The sequence below is a fragment of the Lepus europaeus genome, chromosome 10 (assembly GCF_033115175.1).
Source record: "Lepus europaeus isolate LE1 chromosome 10, mLepTim1.pri, whole genome shotgun sequence".
Lineage (NCBI taxonomy): Eukaryota > Metazoa > Chordata > Mammalia > Lagomorpha > Leporidae > Lepus > Lepus europaeus.
In genome coordinates this window covers 110,860,186-110,879,213 of record NC_084836.1, presented here as the reverse complement: position 1 = coordinate 110,879,213, position 19,028 = coordinate 110,860,186, and the positions used below count along the sequence as shown (strand labels likewise).

At 50.8% G+C, this 19,028-nt stretch overlaps 1 long non-coding RNA gene across 1 annotated transcript; it reads right to left on the bottom strand.

Moving 5' to 3' along the window:
• Positions 1-1,489: 1,489 nt before the first annotated feature.
• On the bottom strand, positions 1,490-18,992 carry LOC133769077 (uncharacterized). The gene is made up of 2 exons (XR_009867101.1): positions 18,900-18,992; positions 1,490-3,049 (listed from the first exon to the last, which is right to left on the bottom strand). It is a non-coding gene; the product is annotated as an uncharacterized LOC133769077 (long non-coding RNA).
• Between the last annotated feature and the right edge of the window lie 36 nt (positions 18,993-19,028).

Genomic DNA, 19,028 nt, shown 5'->3' with positions numbered 1-19,028 from the left:
CCTTTCTGACATCCTATGAAATCCGAATTCCAAATTCCCATTTCAGATAAGAGACTGTGGATCTCTTATGGGAGAAGAAGTCGGCAGAACATAACAAGCCTTTGAAGTGTGCCTACACTTTGATTCTGGGGCTTGACTTTTTAGGAACTGATCCTATGGAAACCAGTGGGTAGGTACACAGTCTCAGTTCCACCCTAGGCCTGTTCAATAAGAACCCACAGTTCTGCCAGACTCCCAGGAGACCCGCATGCATGTTAAGTGTGAGGAGCTCTGTTCTAAGGGACATGGGCTCTTTTTCGAAGGACAGCAGGTAAGTCCCTCCAGTCAGGGTTGGTCTGTCTTCTCCTCCATCCCCACGTACCTCCTGAAGCTGTGGAATCTTTGCTAGGGTCACCAGCATAGGCTGTCCTCAGAGCTGGGCCTGTTGCCCTCTTGCTGTGGCCATCTGTTCATGGTTGCTTTGCTGGAAAAGCTGGGCATGTGCACCGCCTGATGAATCAACAGGGAGCCTGAGGCCCTCCCTGCCTAGGAGGGACATCACGGATTTGGGGAAGAGATGTAGGATGGGGCACCTCATCCAAAGAGGATCTAAAGGATGTTTTATGAAGCTCTGGGACCAATCAGAGGAAGTTACAGGGAGAGAAGCTGCAGTTCAAAATAAAGAAAAGTTTCAAACAAGCAGCAAAGGCCTGAGTCGCAGGGTGGTGGCTGAGCTAACTGTTCCCAGAAGGGGACAAGCATTCTGAGGCAACTCTGGGCTGGGTGTGAGTCTGAAGTAGACGTCTGCTTGGGACTGAAGCCCATAGTCTCCTCAAAGGCAAGAGGCCGGCATGCAGTAAGAAAAGGATGGAGAATGAGAAAATTCAGGGGCTACCATGGCAGAGCCGTGGGTCATGAGGGCTGGCTGGTTAAACACAAACTTGTGTTTCTGTGTGAAATGCTTCTAGTGTTGGTCTCCACCAGTTTGCAAGCTCAGTGGGGTTAGCAACTGGACTGTTGAGCTGCAGCACCTGCCACAGGTGCTGGCACAGAACAGTACTGGACCAATAGGTACTTGTTGTCTTAAATCTGGTTTGAAATGAAATTTGTCTCTTGCTTGTCTATCTTACTGGTAAACCTTGCACACTATGAGATAATTTGGATTCTTTCATGTTCTTTAAAGCATTTTTGTTAAATGTTCAAATGTTCCTTTACTTGTTTTCTCACTGCACTCTAATTCTTTACCTAGCTTTGTTGTGGGTACTTCAAAAGGCTCATGGAAAACAGAGTTTAAAAGATAACTTTAACAAAAACTGGAAGTCCACGCATAGTTTTTTCCCAATATGCATTTCCCACAAACTTTTTGAATGCTGCCTCATATTTGTACTGCATCCTTTGCAACAGTGAAACAACTAAAATATACAAGATGTCCCACAAATGGGGTCAGGAACCTCTGGAACTGAAACACACAATTTTATTGGGTTCAGGGACTCCTTTCCCCCAAAGCACATCCCCCAAGAAGAACCCCTTATCTGGAAAGACCTCAGCAGAGTACAAACAGCCCAGTCTGGGTGGGTGGAATTATGGGTGTTCTGTAGAACCACTTTTTGCTTGGTTGGACTGTTTCTTCTTTTTTCCCCCCATTTTGAACAACTATTACTTTCAAATGAGAAAAAATAATAAATAGGAACCAGGCTTGTTCTAAATTCTACTTTAAATCTCTAGTTCATTTTAGCCAGCTTTATCTAATTGGTAGTGTTCTTATTAGAGAAAATTGCAAAATGGAATGAACGCTTCCAACAGTCAGTTAACCAGTCCAAGGTCAAGTGACTCACTTGGCCCAGGCAGGCAGCAGGCAGGGCCAGGACTCAGGTCCTCTCCCTCCCCACTGGGAGCCTCTCACCCTCCTCTCTTAAGTGATGCCCAGAGTCCGAGGCATCCGATGCCCTGCAACATGGACACCTCCACCCCTCCCCCCAACATTATCTGTATGGATTCTGGAGTGGAGAGAGCATTAGACCATTCAGCCTCCACACACACCTTTGCTTTACTGGAAACCCACACTGTACTGCAGATCAAACACACAGAATTGCTGGCACAAGTCCTGTCCCTGGCACCAGGGCCAGCAGCTCTCTGCCCACTCTGGAAGTCTGCTTATTAGGTGATTCCAGTCCACGTGACCTGCAGAGTCTGCTGGCAGGTTTACACCATGTCTGCCGTGTGGGGTACTTTCTTGGGAATACCCAGGTGATCCTGACAAGTCCTCGGACTTTCTCCAGGCTGGCTGGCTCTCGCTTGCACTGGGTCATGTGGAAAGAGTGAGGCACTGTTCCAGGAGTCGTTCGTTGCCATGCTGGGCAGGGGTGAGGAGGGCTCTGCTTCATGTCCCCTCTGTTGGGACTTGGCATTAGTAAGGGAATGTGGACTCCAGAAGAGCCTAAGCTAGTGGCTCTGGGCTCCGCATTAGCACCAGGGGGCTTGGAAATTCAGGTTTCCAGGCTGAGAACTGAGCAGGAGGGTGCCCCCCACCCCTGGTTGTTTGGGTCAGCGAGCCCATGGTGAGTGTCCTGGATTCTCTGAGGTCAGCCCCAGGATGCATTTTGTTTGGAGCCTTGGTCTGCAGGGAGGGGCATCTCTAGGCCAAGATTATTTTTTTCTTTTTTTTTCCCAGTCCACTGGTTCATTCCCCCAGATGGCTGCAATGGCTGAAGCTGTGCTGATCCAAAGCCAGGAGCTTCTTCCTGATTTCCCACATGGGTGCAGGAGCCCAACAACTCTTGGGCCATCTTCTACTGCTTCCCCAGGCCATAGCAGAGAGCTGGATTGGAAGTGGAGCAGCCAGGACTCGAACCGGCACCCATATGGGATGCTGGCACTGCAGGTGGCAGCTTTACCTGCTACACTGGCCCTGGCCGAGATGATTCTGAGATGGCTCCTGGGTCTAGATGTCCAATGGGAGAAGATGTTTTAGAAGAGCCGTAGAGAAATTCTTGAAGGCCAGAGAATGGGAGACTTGATCCTGAAGCACTGACAGCTTCCCAGGGCCCACAGAGCAGCCTTCTTTCTGTACCTTACCAGGGAAAAACAAGCAGCACTTACATCATTGAAACTTAAGATCAGTCCATAAACTAACAGTCAAAGAGAGGCAGATTAAAAAAAAATCTTTAATGACTTTCAAAAGAATTACAGAAATAATACATGTCCTTCATAACAAATTCAAATACAGAAATAACTCCATTATCCTGAAGAGGTATAAAATAAAATAAGAACTCATTTTATAAGTTACCGGATTTGATTACAGATGAAAAAAAAATGAAGGGGTGAGGGTTGGGTGCAGCAGTTCGCCACTTGGGGCACCCCCATCCCACATGGGAGTGGCTTCCTGCCTAATACACTTCCTGGGAGGTACCAGGTGACAGCTCAAGTACTTGGGTCCCTGCCACCCACAGGGGAGACCCTGGTTTAACTCCTGGCCTGAGCCTGGCCCAGTTCCAGCTGCTGCAGACACTTGGGGAGTGAACCAGTGGATGGGCAATCTCTTTCTCTCTTCCTTTCAAATTAAATCAATTAACTCATCCCAATTTTTTTTTTTTTTTAATGACAATATTGGGGCCACCACTGTGGCGTAGTAGGCTAAGCCTCTGCCTGTGGGCCAACATCTCATATGGACACCAGTTCATGTCCCAACTGCTCCTCTTCTGATCCAGTTCCCGCTTCTGACTGGGAAAACAGTGGAAGATGGCCCAAGTGCTTGGGCCCCTGCACCTGTGTGGGAAATGCGGGAGAAGCTCCTGGCACCTGGCTTCGGATCAGCTCAGCTCTGGCCATTGTGGCCATTTGGGGAGTGAACCAACAAATGGAAGACCTCTCTCTCCGTGTCTCCCTCTGTAACTATACTTCTCAAATAAATATCTAAAATCTTAAAAAAAAAAAAAAAAAAAAAAGAATGAACACCCAGCACTGGCAAGGGCTGAGGCACAATTCTGTGCTGTGTGGGATTTGCCCTGTAGAGGGGTGTTGTAGGATGGTTAGCAGCGTCCTGAGGTCTACTCATTAGACAGCAGTGGCACCTCCATCACCATCCCTAGACTGTTGCAACTGAATACACCCCCAGGCACTGCCATTATGTCCCCTTGGGGGACATACTCACCTGCAGGTGAGAACCACTCTGGGCAATGAGCACTCCAAACACCTCTGCTGAGTAGACTGGCAGTCTGCTCTCACTGTCAAATACGGAACTGTCACCAGAACCTTCACTGCAAGATCCACTTAAATGTGCACCAACTTGCTGGACATACATTTTAATTCAGCACCATTGGTAATGCTTAAAAACTGGCAATGGCCCAAAAGACATGGGTAGGAAATCAGGTAAATGCACACCCCTGGAAAAGAATTAGGTGTCTCTGATGTGGTCTTCAAGACGGAAATTAAGGGGACAAGGCGAGTGTGCAGACGGCAGAGAGGGTATTTTTTAAACATGTAAAGAACACAACCGAGTGCAGGTGTCCGCAAGCCCTGGAAAGCAGACACACACACACAGGGCCGCCAGGCATCTCTGTAGTGCAGGACGGAGGGGAGGGAGGAGCACACGGGATTTTCCACTTCCACTCCATTTCAGCGGCGCTTGCTTGCGTCACCTTACAAGGCCATTGCAGCAGAATGGAGATAAGAAGAGGGAGAAGAGGGAAGGAACAGGGGGGGAAGAACTCTCACTGGAGGCCCTGCCGTGCGCTGCCGGCCCACTCCGCGCCACCTGACCAGATCCTCCACTCTGGCAGAGAGGATGGGGAAACTGAGACTGAGAGGGTGGTGACTTGCCCAAGGCCCACAGGCAGTGGAGGGAAACCTGTCTCCAGAGTCCGGGCTGCTGCTATCTGCGGTGATGCCCTGGTCACAGGAGCAGGTCCCGCGCAGGCTGTGGCAGCACCAGGCCTCACATCCACCTGCATTTAAGCTGTGTCTCCGCTCCTTCAACCCCTCTGCAGCCTTTCTTCCCTCCCGTGGAGCTGGCAATCTTCTCCCCAAAGCCATTTCCCCCTCGGGCTCTCCCCCTCTGAAGGGGCTGGGGCTCTGACTCTGGCCTCCGCAGCTCAGCCCAAGGCTTCGCCTCTGGGTTCTTCTGCAAATCAGATAAGTACAGGGACCACAAGCAGCCAGCACGGCAGCTAGACGTGCTGAGCGGCCCTGTCACCACAGTGGCAGGAGAGTGGCGCTGGCGGCAGCAACAGTGTCGATGGTTGATAACCTTCCTTTTCAGCAGCTGATCAGCGTGTTCCCAGAGACTCTGAACAGTTCCTACCTTCTCAGGCAGGTGCCCCGGGTGCAGAAGTCTACTCTAAGAAAACCATCAGACTCCTGGTCAGACGTAGCTGCAGATAGAGACACGCGTATTTTTATGTGAATATATTCACAGATTTTTAGTTCAGAGTTCTTTGCTATAGTAAATATACACTTCTAATTGTCCAAAACTGGAAGAATGGTTAACTACGAAATAAATTATGAGTATGTGCATATGATAGACTATTATACTTTTATAGTCACGTTTTGAGGACTATTTTACAATATGAAGAAAGGTTCACAATAAACGAAAAAGCAGTCTACAAAGTTTGTACACAGTTTATCAGCAATTAACAACGAACACATTTCCACTTAAAATATGAATAACAAGTAGCAGGCAGGCCTCTTCCATCATGTCATCCTGCCCACGCTCCAAGGTAGCTCCTATCAGTGTTTCCGCTTTCAGAGAAGTGAATGGGGGCACGGGGCCTGGGCAGCATGTACAAGGCCACACAGAGGTGGGGCAGGTGAGGCACGGCTTCCGCTAGGGCTGTTCTGGCTCTGATGCACACTGCACGCTAGGACAAAACCCTAGGGCTGGTGACCTTCTTCTTCATGCTTTTCTGAATTATCTATAGAGGCAGTGTTTTCTTTTGTTAAAATTAGTTGTTACTAGGATATTAACATATTAATAATATTTCCAAAGTATGGGGGACAGGTATCCAATGATGGAGGTGGCAAGTCCAAGTTCAATTTGACTCAATTAAATTGAAAGGCCTGGAAAGGGCCAGAAAACCAGGCGTAGAGGGAACGATAACCTGTTCCTTCCAGAGTACATCACGCTTCACCAGCTTTTGTGGGACAGCCCTGTGGATGACTGACTAGATGGTGGCCCCAGAGGGGTGGAGCTGGGACGCAAGCATGATTAGAGATACACGTCTGGCCCCACCAGCAGGTGGGTGTGGCCTGAAGCAGTAGCAGGCATTTCCTGTCTGCCTGACCTTCCCCGCTATTCCCCATGCCCCCTCTCTTTGGGTAACAGAAACGGATTTTTCCCTGGGGAGAACTGCCCTGCCTTCCGACAGGCCTGGCAAATCACCGTGGGCACAGCCACCAAGTCGGCTGTAAAGAACATCTCTTCTGCTGCGGCCCAACCTCAATTCCCAGCGTGCTGGCAGCTCCCCAGCCATTCAGCCGACGGCCTTCACCGCTCAGGGAATCCTGGTTGAACTCTGGGTTTGAAATTTGATTTCCTTGTGTCCACAGGGAGATAACAGCCTGACAATCTCACTTCACTGAGGGAGAAAAGAGCTTCCTACTTTCTAAACTCTTCCCTTTGCGGACCAAGAGTTTGCTGTGGGGAGCAGAGCTAGGTTTTTTTTATTATTATTATGCACAGTGCAGAGATGATACAATCGAAGACTAAAGACAAGTTCCCAAGGAACAGGAAGGGCCAGAGCCTTCTGGTACTGCCAAGGAAGAAAAGCAGGACGAGCGTTCAGATGCAAGTGTCTATCCACCCTCCTCAAAGGCCAAATTCCCCGGGCAGGGCTAAGAAGCACCCGGACAGGCTTGGAGGATTTTGGTACTCCACTTCTTCCCTGAGCACAGTCCAGGCAAAGCACTGGCCCCAGAAATGCCTCCTGCTGACCATGACACTGCACCAAGTGGGCACCTAAGATATAAAAGTAGCCTTGGGAGTGGTGTGGTGGTAACAGTAGCTCTCTGCATTTCTCTTGTGCCGGGAGTGCCAGGCAGGTGATCTGGAAGCATCTGTATACTCTAGTGATGTGCTTGGATGAAAGCTGTGAGGACTGTGGCCCGTGAAGATCACAACTAAAGACAATGGCAATTTTCACTCTTCTAAATAATACTGCTCTGGATTTAAATCAGGCCAGCCCCTCCGTAACCCATAGTGCCTGGGGCTAAGTCCAGAGCAGCCATGTGGTGGTGACGACCAGCAAAGGGAAGGGAACAGCATCTGCCCCGTGAAGCTCATCCACCACCCCCTTAACCCAGATGCCACACTGGAAGAAGGAAGAGGAGACACCCTGACGTATTGAACGTGTATGTATAAAGCAGAGTGCTATAAACCGGAAGGGACTGACACACCTGCTAACGATGAGAGGGTGCAAGTTTGAGAGGAAGAGACCAGCTGGGAAATGCAGAGGAAGCTGCACTGGTTACGCACCTCCAGGTGCCACAGAGGCCATCAGAGCGCCTCTCCCAGGAATCTGATATACAGGGAGGACTTGGATCAAAGACGTGTGGAACTCAATCACCCTGACGGCAGTGCCCCAGAGGTTCCTGGCACCTGGGAAAGGCTCTGCTTCCCAGGCTGATAAGGCCTGGTGGTTTAGTTTGTCCTTTTGTTGAGTGAGCTGTCTGGTATCCTTCCAGTATAGCATATTCCCTGTTCGCTCAGGTACGTCAGGGTGTCTTTCTATATTATATTCTCCGACACAGGATCATCCAGGAAATGAAGACGAGATGAAGGGAATCAGCTCTCTGACTCTCCCCTCCTGTCACTGTCTTGCAAATAAATTCATAACTAGTTTTATTATTTTTTTTTAAAGGCAAGGCCCTGAGGATTAGCAGATGGGCACAGGTGGCTGAGGATGTCCCCAGGGGCCAGGAGAGCGAGCCAAGGAGGAGGCTGTACTCGGTGTCAGAGTTCAGAACTCCGGCAGTGAAAGAACCGTGCCTGGGCCTGCTGGAGGATATTCACGACCTTGGCGACAAGCACCTCTATGGGCACCAAAGTCTAGTTGCAGGAGGCTAGAGACAGACACGGGTGAAGAAGGAGACACTGATGATGGCTCTAAATTGGAGGAAAGGTCAGGAGATTTAAGGGAAATGCAGGTAGAAGGGGGACTTGTGGGTTTGGATTTCACACTTTTTTCAAATATAAGAGAAGACACGATGTGTTTGCATGTACAGAAACAAATAGTGTGAGTTTCCTGAGGTGGGAGATGGGAGCCAATGTGACACTAGGGTAGGGGGAAGGGACTGGTCTTGGGCAGGAGTGGGGGAGGGAAGGATGGCGACAGGCAAAGATCAAGGACAGGGCAAGAGCGCTTCTCCCACGGCTTCTGGGGACACAGGTGCACTTTCTGGTGAAACTTTTTTTTTATTCCCCTTGGACGGAGTAAGATGCTCAGGAATGTGTAAGCAGAGGGTGAAGAAATACTTTGAACGATTTAGTTGAGTGTTGACATCTGAGGGGCAAGATTAGTTCGGCACACGAAGGAAAAGAGCAGGATTCCTGGGAGTTCAAGTGCAGAACCCACTGAACACTCACACCAAGACACAGCTTAAAGAACCAATTAAAGAACCAAATCCAAGCTCTCTGAAACTGGGGAGGGAGCGATCCCTGCAGGCTGTATTCAACAGCTCTCAGCAAGGGCTCTCAGGTTTTGTTGGGCACACACGTAATTCACTGATGTGGTGTAAAAATCAAACCGGCAGGTTCTCGTTAAGAAGTCTGGCTCCCCCGACCCCTACTCCTCACCATTCTATGAAATATTTCTCTTAGTTTCTTGCCTGTGTTTTCAGTGTTTCTTTCTGCATCTACAAGCAACCCAAATATCTATTCTTATTTATTTATTTGAAAGGCAGACACAGAGAGACAGGAGGAGAGACAGAGAGAAAGACTCTTATCTGCTGGTTCACTCCCTAAATGGCTGCAACAGCCAGGTCTGAGCCAAACTGAAGCCAGGAGCCCAGAACCCTGTCCAGGTCTCCCACACCGGCAGCAGGAGCTCCAGTACTTAGGCCATTTTCTTCTGCCTTCCCAGTCATATTAGCAGGAAGCTGGACTGGAAGCAGAGCAGCCAGGACTTGAACTGGCACTCTGATATTGGGTTTGCGGGCATCACAAATAGTGGCTCAACCCACTGAGCCAAAATGCCGGTTCCCAAATATCTACCCTTATCTGTACATCTTGTTTTCTTCATTATCTTAGAGTTTTCTCAGCACACAAGAGGCTGCCTCGAGCTTTTTTTCTGGTTACAAAGTATTTCCCTGTGGGGACTCACAGGTTTTCTCCTCCAGTTCTCTGCACACTGACATGGTTGTTGCCAATGTTTTTGCTAATGCAACTGATGCTGCAATGAATAACCTTTTACCTAAGCCATCACTTACATGTATAAATGTCATCTACAGGGTAGCTTTGAGCTTGTTATTTTAATGGACATTGCCAAATCAACAGGGCTGTCCATTTCACAATCTCACTAGCAGGCCATGAAAGGGCCTGCTGCCTGCCCCTGTCCCGCACCTCTGCCAGCCCCAGCCAGTGTGCACTGCCAGACTGGGGTTTCTGCCAATCCGATGGGCTAAGAGTGGTAACTCTGTGCACTCTGAGATTGAGGCTGCGTATCTTCTCCTACATGTCCGGGCCTTGGACTCCCCATCTGTTCATGTCCTTTGCTCACTTTTTGTATTCTAGTGCTGCAAAGCTTCTTAAATTGGGGTTTGTGGCTGTCTCAGGCAATCTCAAGGCTCCGATAATGTTCATAATTGGAGAGAGGGAAAGACCAGCTCACTCTAACCCAGTACCTACCTTGTAGCATAGTTTTTCCTTGTTGTTCTTTTAAAAACTTTGGGGAGGGGTCAGCACAGTGGTGTAGCGGGTAAAGCTTCTGCCTGAAGTGCCAGCATCCCATATGGATGCCGGTTTGAGTCCCAGCTGCTCCACTTCTGATCCAGCTCTCTGCTATGGCCTGGGAAAGCAGTAGAAGATGGCCCAAGTCCTTGGGCCCCTACACCTGGGTGAAGCTCCTGGCTCCTGACTTCGGATCAGCACAGCTCCAGCTGTGGCAGCCAGTTGGGGAGTGAACCAACTGGGGATGGAAGACCTCTCTCTCTCTGCCTCTCCTTCTCTCTCTGTGTAACTCTTTCAAATAAATAAATAAATCTTAAAAAAAAAAAAACACTTTGGGGAGCTTTCTGTTGAAGTTTAATATGCACGTAAAGACATATTTGTACTATGTTGCGACTTGATCAATTTCACAAACTGAACGTATCCCCATAACCGACATCAGATCAAGCGGCAGTATTACCAGTGCCCCTGAAACCCCTATCAATACTGCCTCATCTTCACCAGCACACATTCTTGTCTTTTGTAGCTTTATTTGTTCTTTTTTCCCATCTTACACCATCCTGATGGTGTCACATAGTTTAAGTTACAAAGTTCAAATGAATGAAAAGTAGAGGGAAAAGGCGAGAGATATCACTAACTTTGATCTTCACCAGGTTTGAAAGCCCAGGGTGAAGGACTTCGCTGGTTAAGGAAAGAGAACCTACAATCCTAGGGCTCCCTCTGCTGGGGATCGGTAGCAACTGGGAAAAGGTCCCCACTCCCGGAGTTCAAGTTGCTGCAGACTGAGTGGGAGCCAGCAGAGAGGTGCAAGTCCAGATCACTGATGACCCCACAGAGTTCTCCTCCGCTCCCCATTCTCTTCCCTGACATTTCATGAAAGCCACCCAAACAGTAACAGACCGCAGTAGCTTTGGGGTCAGGTCAGGAAGAGAATGACAGGAGAGAGAAGCGTGTCAGTCCCCACTTCCCCAGCCCCCACCCACCCACTCCCCTTGGAAACAAGTCTGCTGTGAGAGGCTCTGCTGCTCAAATCCACCACCAGAGGCCCCAGGCCCCAGGCATGGTTCTCGGGAGCCAGCGGGCAACCAGGATTTTTTGCGAAGTGAGACGACTGACTGACCTACACGCTCCCTGTGCTGGTGCAGTCACTGCATCATGGAAGCACCCAGTGCTGGGGCGCTTGCTTAATCTGCACAAGGGGAACAGCAGTTGAGGGAGGGGGAGTCCAGGGAAAACGTTAGTGGATGCTTCCTGTCTTTCAGACACAGGATCTAGCTGAAGATGCAAGAAACGCACAGGCAAAGCCTAGAACAGCAACGAGATGTGGCACCTGAAGTTCCAAGTTAGTGACTACAGTATTAGAGATGGGGGAGGCGCTGAGCTGGCAAAGGTGACAGGTGGTAGACAGGGGAGCTACAGGCTCTCCAGGTGCGGGAGGGGCAGAAACACCCATGCCAGTGGTGTCCCATGGTGGAAGACCTGCCTGACCACCGTAGGGGTAGGTCCTTTGGTGGTGGGTCCAGGAGTTCTACTTCGTCAGGGACCCAGAGCTGGTCCCATTCAGGCAGACGGGCTCAGTAACTGTTGACCGACGGTCTAGAACCAGAGGCCCGTTTGGCCATCTGGAGGAGGGAGGACGTCGTCCCCATAAAGGTCGGTGTGTCCCGCCTACGCTTCCCTGGCCTCTTCCCTCCGGTTATTTCCCATGGGGGTCCTCGCCCTCTCCTGTGGCTTCAGAGACCCCACAAGCTATTTCCAGCCCCAATCTCCTAGCTGAGCTTCAGATTCAGATTTGGCTCTGCCAGGGATTGGTTCCAGCCCCTAACCCTTCCTCAAGGATAGCGCGATCTGAGCATGCTGAAGTTCCTTATCCAGGACATGACGTACTACCTGCATTGAAACTTTGTGTATCTTCCTGTGACTTCGAATTATCTCCAGATTACCTCTGATACCTGCTATGACGTCAACGCCAAGACGGTAGTTGTTACACTACATTGTTTAGGGAATTGGCAAGAGAAACAGTCTGCACATCTTCAGGACAGAGGCAATTTTTCTCCCTCAAATATTTTCGATCTGTGGTTCATTGATTCCACAGATGTGGAGCCTATGAGCATGGGGAGTATTTTCCCACCCCACAGAGCACTCAGGTTCGGTATGTTCAAACTGAGCTGATCACTGACGGGCATCTCAGCACAGGCAGGCAGGGAGAAGAGACTGCCTGGGGTCAAACTCGAGTCCTGCCCCTTAGCTGCCGCGTGACCTCGCGCAGTGACTCAGCTCTGCTTCAGCCTCCTCACGTGGAAAATGAAGATGGCAATGGTGCTCTCCTAGGATTGTTGTGAACATGAAAATGAGTTTTCTGGCACATAGTAAGAACCATAAAATCATCGGCCATTATTCTCACCCTCAATTAAATGAGGTTCTGTCTCCACACCTTGTCCACTGGATGCAACAGCTTGATTAGAAACAGGCAATGGTATCCACTGGAAAACAAAATGTCCTGGTTAACTTCCTCTCGCTACTCCACCTCCACCCCACCCCAAGCCTATCAGTCTCTCGCCCAGCTCTTCAGTCTGTGAACCTGTTCTCCGTACTTACAGCCACCTGCGCTTTACTCTTTACATCCCTGCCAGCCCAGGCTGAAACCAGAGCCATCTTTTCAAAATCAGTTTGGTCACTCCTCCCTGCTTCCAGAGCTCCATGGGTCTTAGGCTAAACCCTTGCCACGGTGTTAAGACCCTTCATGACCTGATCCTTGCTTTCATCTGCACTACAAGCTCCTCCCCAAGCCTGTTCCTGGAATTCCTTCCTTAGTGAAGGGGCCAAGTTCCGGCTCCCCTCTAACCAGAGCCCCTGCCCAGTGCACCTGTGGTCCCTTTTGAATCTACTGGCTCCTCGCTGTCCTTCCACCTGGTTTGTTTCAGCCCTTCCTCAGCTTATTTCAAGTGTCTTCCTCTGGCCTCTCTGACGTCTTTCCTGCCTACTCTCCAGGAGGCTGCCAGGGTGACATAAATGCTCACCAGCACAGCACCGTTTTGCTTAAAACCATTCCTGACCCGTAGGACAAAATCCAAGTTCCTTCCCATGATTCTCTCCTTCAGTAGGCTTGGCCTTGGTCTCCAGTCACCCATGCCTTCCCTCTGCCCAGGCCATGCTTGACTTTGAAAGCCTCCCCCTCCCCCTGGAAGGTGCCGAGACACTGCCCTGCACCCCCCATGGGGGGCCTCCAGAGCTTCCCCTTCCTCCTCCACCAGCCCGTGCACTCCTGCCCAACACAGGCGAGCAGCAGGTGCACTCTACAGTCTGTGGAAAGAACAAGTGGAACTGAGGACACAAGGGGCAACCCGATCCGTGTGGTCAGAGCCAACTGCACGCAGCTCTCTCCGCTCTCCCAGGTTCTAAAAATGATTCACACACACTCAACGCCCACAACCACGCTGCCCTGGTGATGGGATGTGCTTCCTAACAGGGCAATTGTGGGGACTGAATTTTTTTTTAAAGATTTATTTATTTGAAAGATAGAGTTACAGAAAGAGGTAGAGAGAGAGGGAGAGGGAGAGGGAGAGAGGGGGAGGGAGGGAGAGAGAGAGAGAGAGAGAGAGAGAGAGAGAGAATGAGTCTTCCATCTGTTGGTTCACTCCCCAGATGGCCGCAACGGCCAGAGCTATGACATCCAAAGCCAGGAGCCAGGAGCTTCTTCTGGGTCTCCCACGCAGGTGCAGGGGCCCAAGGACTTGGGCCATCCTCTACTGCTTTCCCAGGCCATTGCAGAGAGCTGGATCAGAAGAAGAGCAGCCGGGACTAGAATTGGCGCCCATATGGGATGCTGGCACTGTAGGGCAGGGCTTTAACCTGCTGCGCACAGAACCGGCCCCGGGACTGAAATGTAAATTTTAAAGTTTCTAGCACATAACATGCAGTGCCTTCACTATATACAGGAGAGGCCCCAGAGTTATACTGTCCTTTTTGTATTCATTAAGGCAGAGAGGGAAAGGGAAGGAGAGAGAAAGAGAAAGCCAGCGAGAATACTACCTCCCATCTGCTGGGTCATTCTCCAAACACAAGTGCTGGAGGCTGGGCTAGGCCAATGCCCAAAGTCTAGAACTCCTGGCTAGGCCCCTGATGTGGTGACAGGGAGCCGACCCCTGAGCCGTTACCTGTTGTCCCTCAGGGTCTGCATTGGCAGGAAGCCAGGGTCGGAGTCGGGAGTCGAAGCAGGCATTGAATCTAGGCACTCGACAGGGCAGGTGGGAGTCTCAGCCACCAGACCAAATGCCCGCCACAATACTGTAACTTTCATCAACTCTAAAACATCATTGTTTCAAAGACTCAACTTTTTTTTTGTATGTACAATTAAGAAAGAAAAAACTAGCAATTATGCCAGGGCACACTACTGATTACAAGACATATCCAGATTTTCAGAGGGCTAAATTAAGAGACAATAAGTATCTTTGATTCCATTGAAAAAAAAAAAAAAAAAAGAAAGTAACGATAAAGAGGCAAACTGTCCTCAGGTCATTTGGATTCTAGTGAGGGAGCCCAACAATAAAGATACATTGACAGGTGGAAAATACATGCCGTAAGGAAAACTAAGTCAGGGTAAGCGGATACAGAGTGCAGGGGGTTGCCGGGGTGGCCAGAGACGGTTCTCCAGGGAACCAACATGAGCCGAGATTAAATGAGAGATGCACTGTGGGTAAACGGTGACCCAGCAGAGGACACATCAAATATAAAGACTTAGGAGGGGAGTGTGTCTGGTGGGTCCAAGGACATCCAGGCAAGTGTAGCTGGATCATGGTTCCAGATCCTGGGCAGCAGATTTCTCCAACCCGGCTGTATTCCCCAGGTGGAAGTGCATATTCCGGGTCTCGTAAGGCATGCAGTGGCATAGGGCTGGGAGCCAAGCGCTGCTGTGTGACTCCGCGTTCAGGAGTGCAGGTGTAGAGTTACACTGCCCTGATTGGAATCCCCATCCTGCTGCTATGTGGTCTTGGGCAAGTTATCTAACTATTCTGAGCCTCAGTTTCCTCGGCTGTAAAATAGACATAATAAAAGTATCTATTTCATGAGTTGTTCGTGAAGGTTAACAATAATTGCAAATGAAGACACATTGATTACTATTATCATCACTACTTTCTATCCCGAAGTAATTTTATTTTAGTTTTTAAAAGATTTATGTATTTTACTTGAAAATCAGAGTTACACAGACAGAGGTCTTCCATCCGCTGGTTCACTCCCCAATTGGCTGCAATGGCCGGAGCTGCGCCGATACGAAGCCAGGAGCCAGAACTTCTTCCAGGTCTCCCATGCAAGTACAGGGGCCCAAGGACTTGGGCCATCTTCTACTGCTTTCCAGGCCATAGCAGAGAGCTAGATCAGAGGGGGAGCAGCCGGGTCTCAAACCAGCACCCATATGGGATGCCGACACTGCAGGTGGAGGCTTTATCTGCTATGCCACAGCGGCAGGCCCCCCCCCCCCCCAAGTAATTTTAAAAAGTATATCAGGGCCAGTGCTGTGGCATAGTGGGTAAAGCTGATGCCTGAAGTGCCAGAATCCCATATGAGCACTGGTTCGAGTCCTGGCTGCTCCACCTTTGATCCAGCTCTCTGCTATGGCCTGGGAAAGCAGTAGAAGATGGCCCAAATCCTTGGGCCTCTGCACTTGCGTAGGCGACCTGGAAGAAGCTCCTGGCTCTTGGCTTTGGATCGGCGCAGTTCTGGCCGTTGCAGCCAATTAGGGAGTGAACCAGTCGATGGAAGATCTCCCTCTCTCTGCCTCTCTGATCTCTCTTCTGTCTCTGTGTAACTCCGATTTACAAATAACTAAATAAATCTTTTAAAAAAATTATATCAAGGTAAGGAGTAAATTATTTGAAGCTTAAAACATAAGAAAACACTACTTTTCCAGATTACCACTGCTAGGATGGCATTCATGCCATGAGGAAAATAAATTCTGTCCAGACTGTGACCTTGCGTTCTCCAGAGCTGTACTGAGCATCTACTAACTCCCAGGAACAGTTATGCTCTGGGAATTCAACAGTGACCTCGATACATTCCTTGCTCTCAAGGATGTAGGAGCTTCTACCTGAAGCTATAGTTTCCAAGGGCACCTGAAGTATTTGGTGCTGACAATATTCACTTGGCAACCTCTGGGAAAAACCACCATCATACCTTCCTTTTCCTTACTTTTCTCCAAGAGCGCTGTGGATGGCAAGGTTTCAGACGGTTTAGCTCCTGACTTACTAGCACTGTGCGACACAGAACAGGTTTTCTAATGTCCTGGGACCCAGTCATCCTCATTGCAGAATGTGTAAAATCTCAGGACGATTAAATGAGAGAATACGTCCATAACTGCTCCTCAGCGGGGGGCAGCCTTTACTATTAGCATTGTTAGGCTACAATGAGTGGTTTATGTATTTATATTTGAAAGGCAAAATGGGAGAGGGAGGGGGAGGAGAGGGGAGAGGGGAGAGGGGAGGGGAAGAGAGAGAGAGAATATATGAGAATATGAATGAGAATCTCCTATTAGCTTGTTCACTCCTCAAATGCCTTCAACAGCCTGAGCTGGGCTAGGCCAGGCCAAAGCCAGGAGGTAGGAGCTCCATCTGGGTTCTCACATGCCTGGCAGGGACCCAGGTACTTGAGCCATCATCTGCTACCTCCTAGGGTGCACACTAGCAGGGAGCTGGGTGGGAAGCAGAGTGGGGCTCTATCCCAGCACTGGATATGGGATGCTGGCATCCCAAACAGCAGCTTAACCTTTCACCTGTCAGCTGCTGAGCCTCCGGTATGAACACAAAGAGAATGAAAATGTTTTACCTAGGACTCACTATGCGCTTTAGGTTTAACAACCTTACACAGATGCTCTTTGACTTACAATTGAATTACATCCCAACAAACCCAACTTATGTTGGAAATATGTACAGTCAAAAACACTTTTTGGGGTCCAGTGTCATGGCATAGCAGGTTAAGTCGGCGTGTGAAAGGCTGACAACCCACAAGGGAATGCATGTTTGAGTCCTGGCTGCTCTGCTATGTTTCAGCTCCATATTAGTGTACGTGGGAAGGCAGCAGAAGATGGCCCAAGTGACTGGGCCCCTGCCACCCACATGGAGACCCAGATGGAGTTCGTGGCACCTAGCTTGGGCCTGGCCCAGACCTGACTGTTGCAGCCATTGGGGAGTGAAACACTGGATGGAAATCTCTCTCCCTCTTCTCCTCCTGCTCTGCTTTTGAAATAAATAACTCTCATAACATAGGTAATACATTTAGCTTACGGACCATTGTGGCTTAGCAACACAGCGCACTGTGTAGTGTCAGCTGTAGACCCTGGGGTCACAGGGCTGCCTGGGAGCTAGGCTCACTGCCATTGCCCACATCGCAGGAATGTATCCTGTGCCACATTACCAAGATCAAAATTCAAAGTATGGCTATCCCTTTCACACCGGAAGCTGGAAGGCCTATTCCATGAACTGCAGATTTTATTCCCAGACCTGGTCCAGGCCGTCCAAGGTCTGGCTGTAGTTCAGTTGGATTTAGTCCAGTTAGGTGGTACCCCTGTGGTACTGAGGAGAGTGGTGAGGGGCCGGTTTGGACTCAAGAAAAAAAAAGGGCAGGGCTAGAACTAACTTTTTTTTTTTTTTTTTAAATTATTTGACAGGCAGAGTTAGTGAGAGAGAGACAGAGAGAAAGGTCTTCCTTCTGTTGGTTCACTCCCCAAATGGCCACCACAGCCAGCACTGCGCCGATCCGAAGCCAGGAGCCAGGTGCTTCCTCCTGGTCTCCCATGCGAGTGCAGGCACCCAAGCACTTGGGGGCCACAGCAGAGAAATGGACTGGAAGAGGAGCAACCAGTACTAGAACTCGGTGCCCATATGGGATGCCGGTGCCGCAGGAGGATTAACCAAGTGAGCGACGGCGCCGGCCCTCTTTTTTTTTTCTTAAAGATTTATTTATTTGAGAGTTACGGAGAGGGAGAGACAGAGACGTCTTCTATCCATTGTTTCACTCCCCAAATGGCCACAACAGTCAGAGCTGGGCCAGGCAGAAGCCAGGAGCCAGGAGCTTCTTCCAGGTCTCCCACATGGGTGCAGGGGTCCAAGCACTTGGGCCATCTTCCGCTGCTTTCCCAGGCGCATTAGCAGGGAGCTGGATCGGAAGCGGAGCAGCCGGGATTCGAAAGGGTGCCCTTACGGGATGACGACGTTGCAGGCGGCAACTTAACCCACTGCGCTCCCTCGCCACAACGCAGCGCGAGAAGAGGCATCTTCTCAGGAAGCTTCGAGATGTGTAGACTGCAGGCAGGGACACGCGTGGCCGGGTCAGCAAAACTAGACCCGTCGGCCACGCCAGATCGCTCCTTCCCTGCCTCCCGAGTGAGCAGCCATCAGCATCAGGACCGGAAGACCCCGACGACCGCCGCCGTGGGTGAGCCGCCTACGCCTTTTTGCCAAATACGCAGTGCAGGTGCGCTTCGAGGGGCCTCACGGCATCCCCAGGGACCAGCCTGGAAAGGGGAGCTGCGCTGACCCAGCCCAGCCCCACACACGGAGAGGCCGAGCTGCGCTGACCCAGCCCAGCCCCACACACGGAGAGGCCGAGCTGCGCTGACCCAGCCCAGCCCCACACACGGAGAAGCCGAGCTGCGCTGACCCAGCCCAGCTCCACACACGGAGAGGCCGAGCTGCGCTGACCCAGCCCAGCCCCACACACGGAGAAGCCGAGGGCGGAGAGGGAACAGCGGTGCCCCGAGCGCTTCCACCCAGTTCCGGCCTCACCGCCGTGGCCCTGCCCCAGGCCAACACCTCCGGGTCTCCGCAGGCCCCGGAAGACCCCCAGGAGGCCAGGGCTGGCGCCGGAGCCAGGAGATGTCGCAGGGGCTCCAGACTCCACCGCCGCCGAGGAGACCCTGGGCGAGCGCTCCGACCCCCGCACACGGCTCTGACCCCGAGCGGAACTGCGTGTTCTGGGGGGCTGCGGGCACAGGGGGACCCCCGAGGAAGTGGAGGCGGCTGGACGACGGCGAACAGCGACACTCACTCACCTGACAGAGAGGAAGCAGGCACGCCCCAAAAACAGACCGTGAGCAAAACCACGCCAGAGGGAGGAGGGAGCGAAAAGAATAACAGGAAATGACGTCAGGCGCACGTGCTTCCTAGAGGGGCGGGCACCA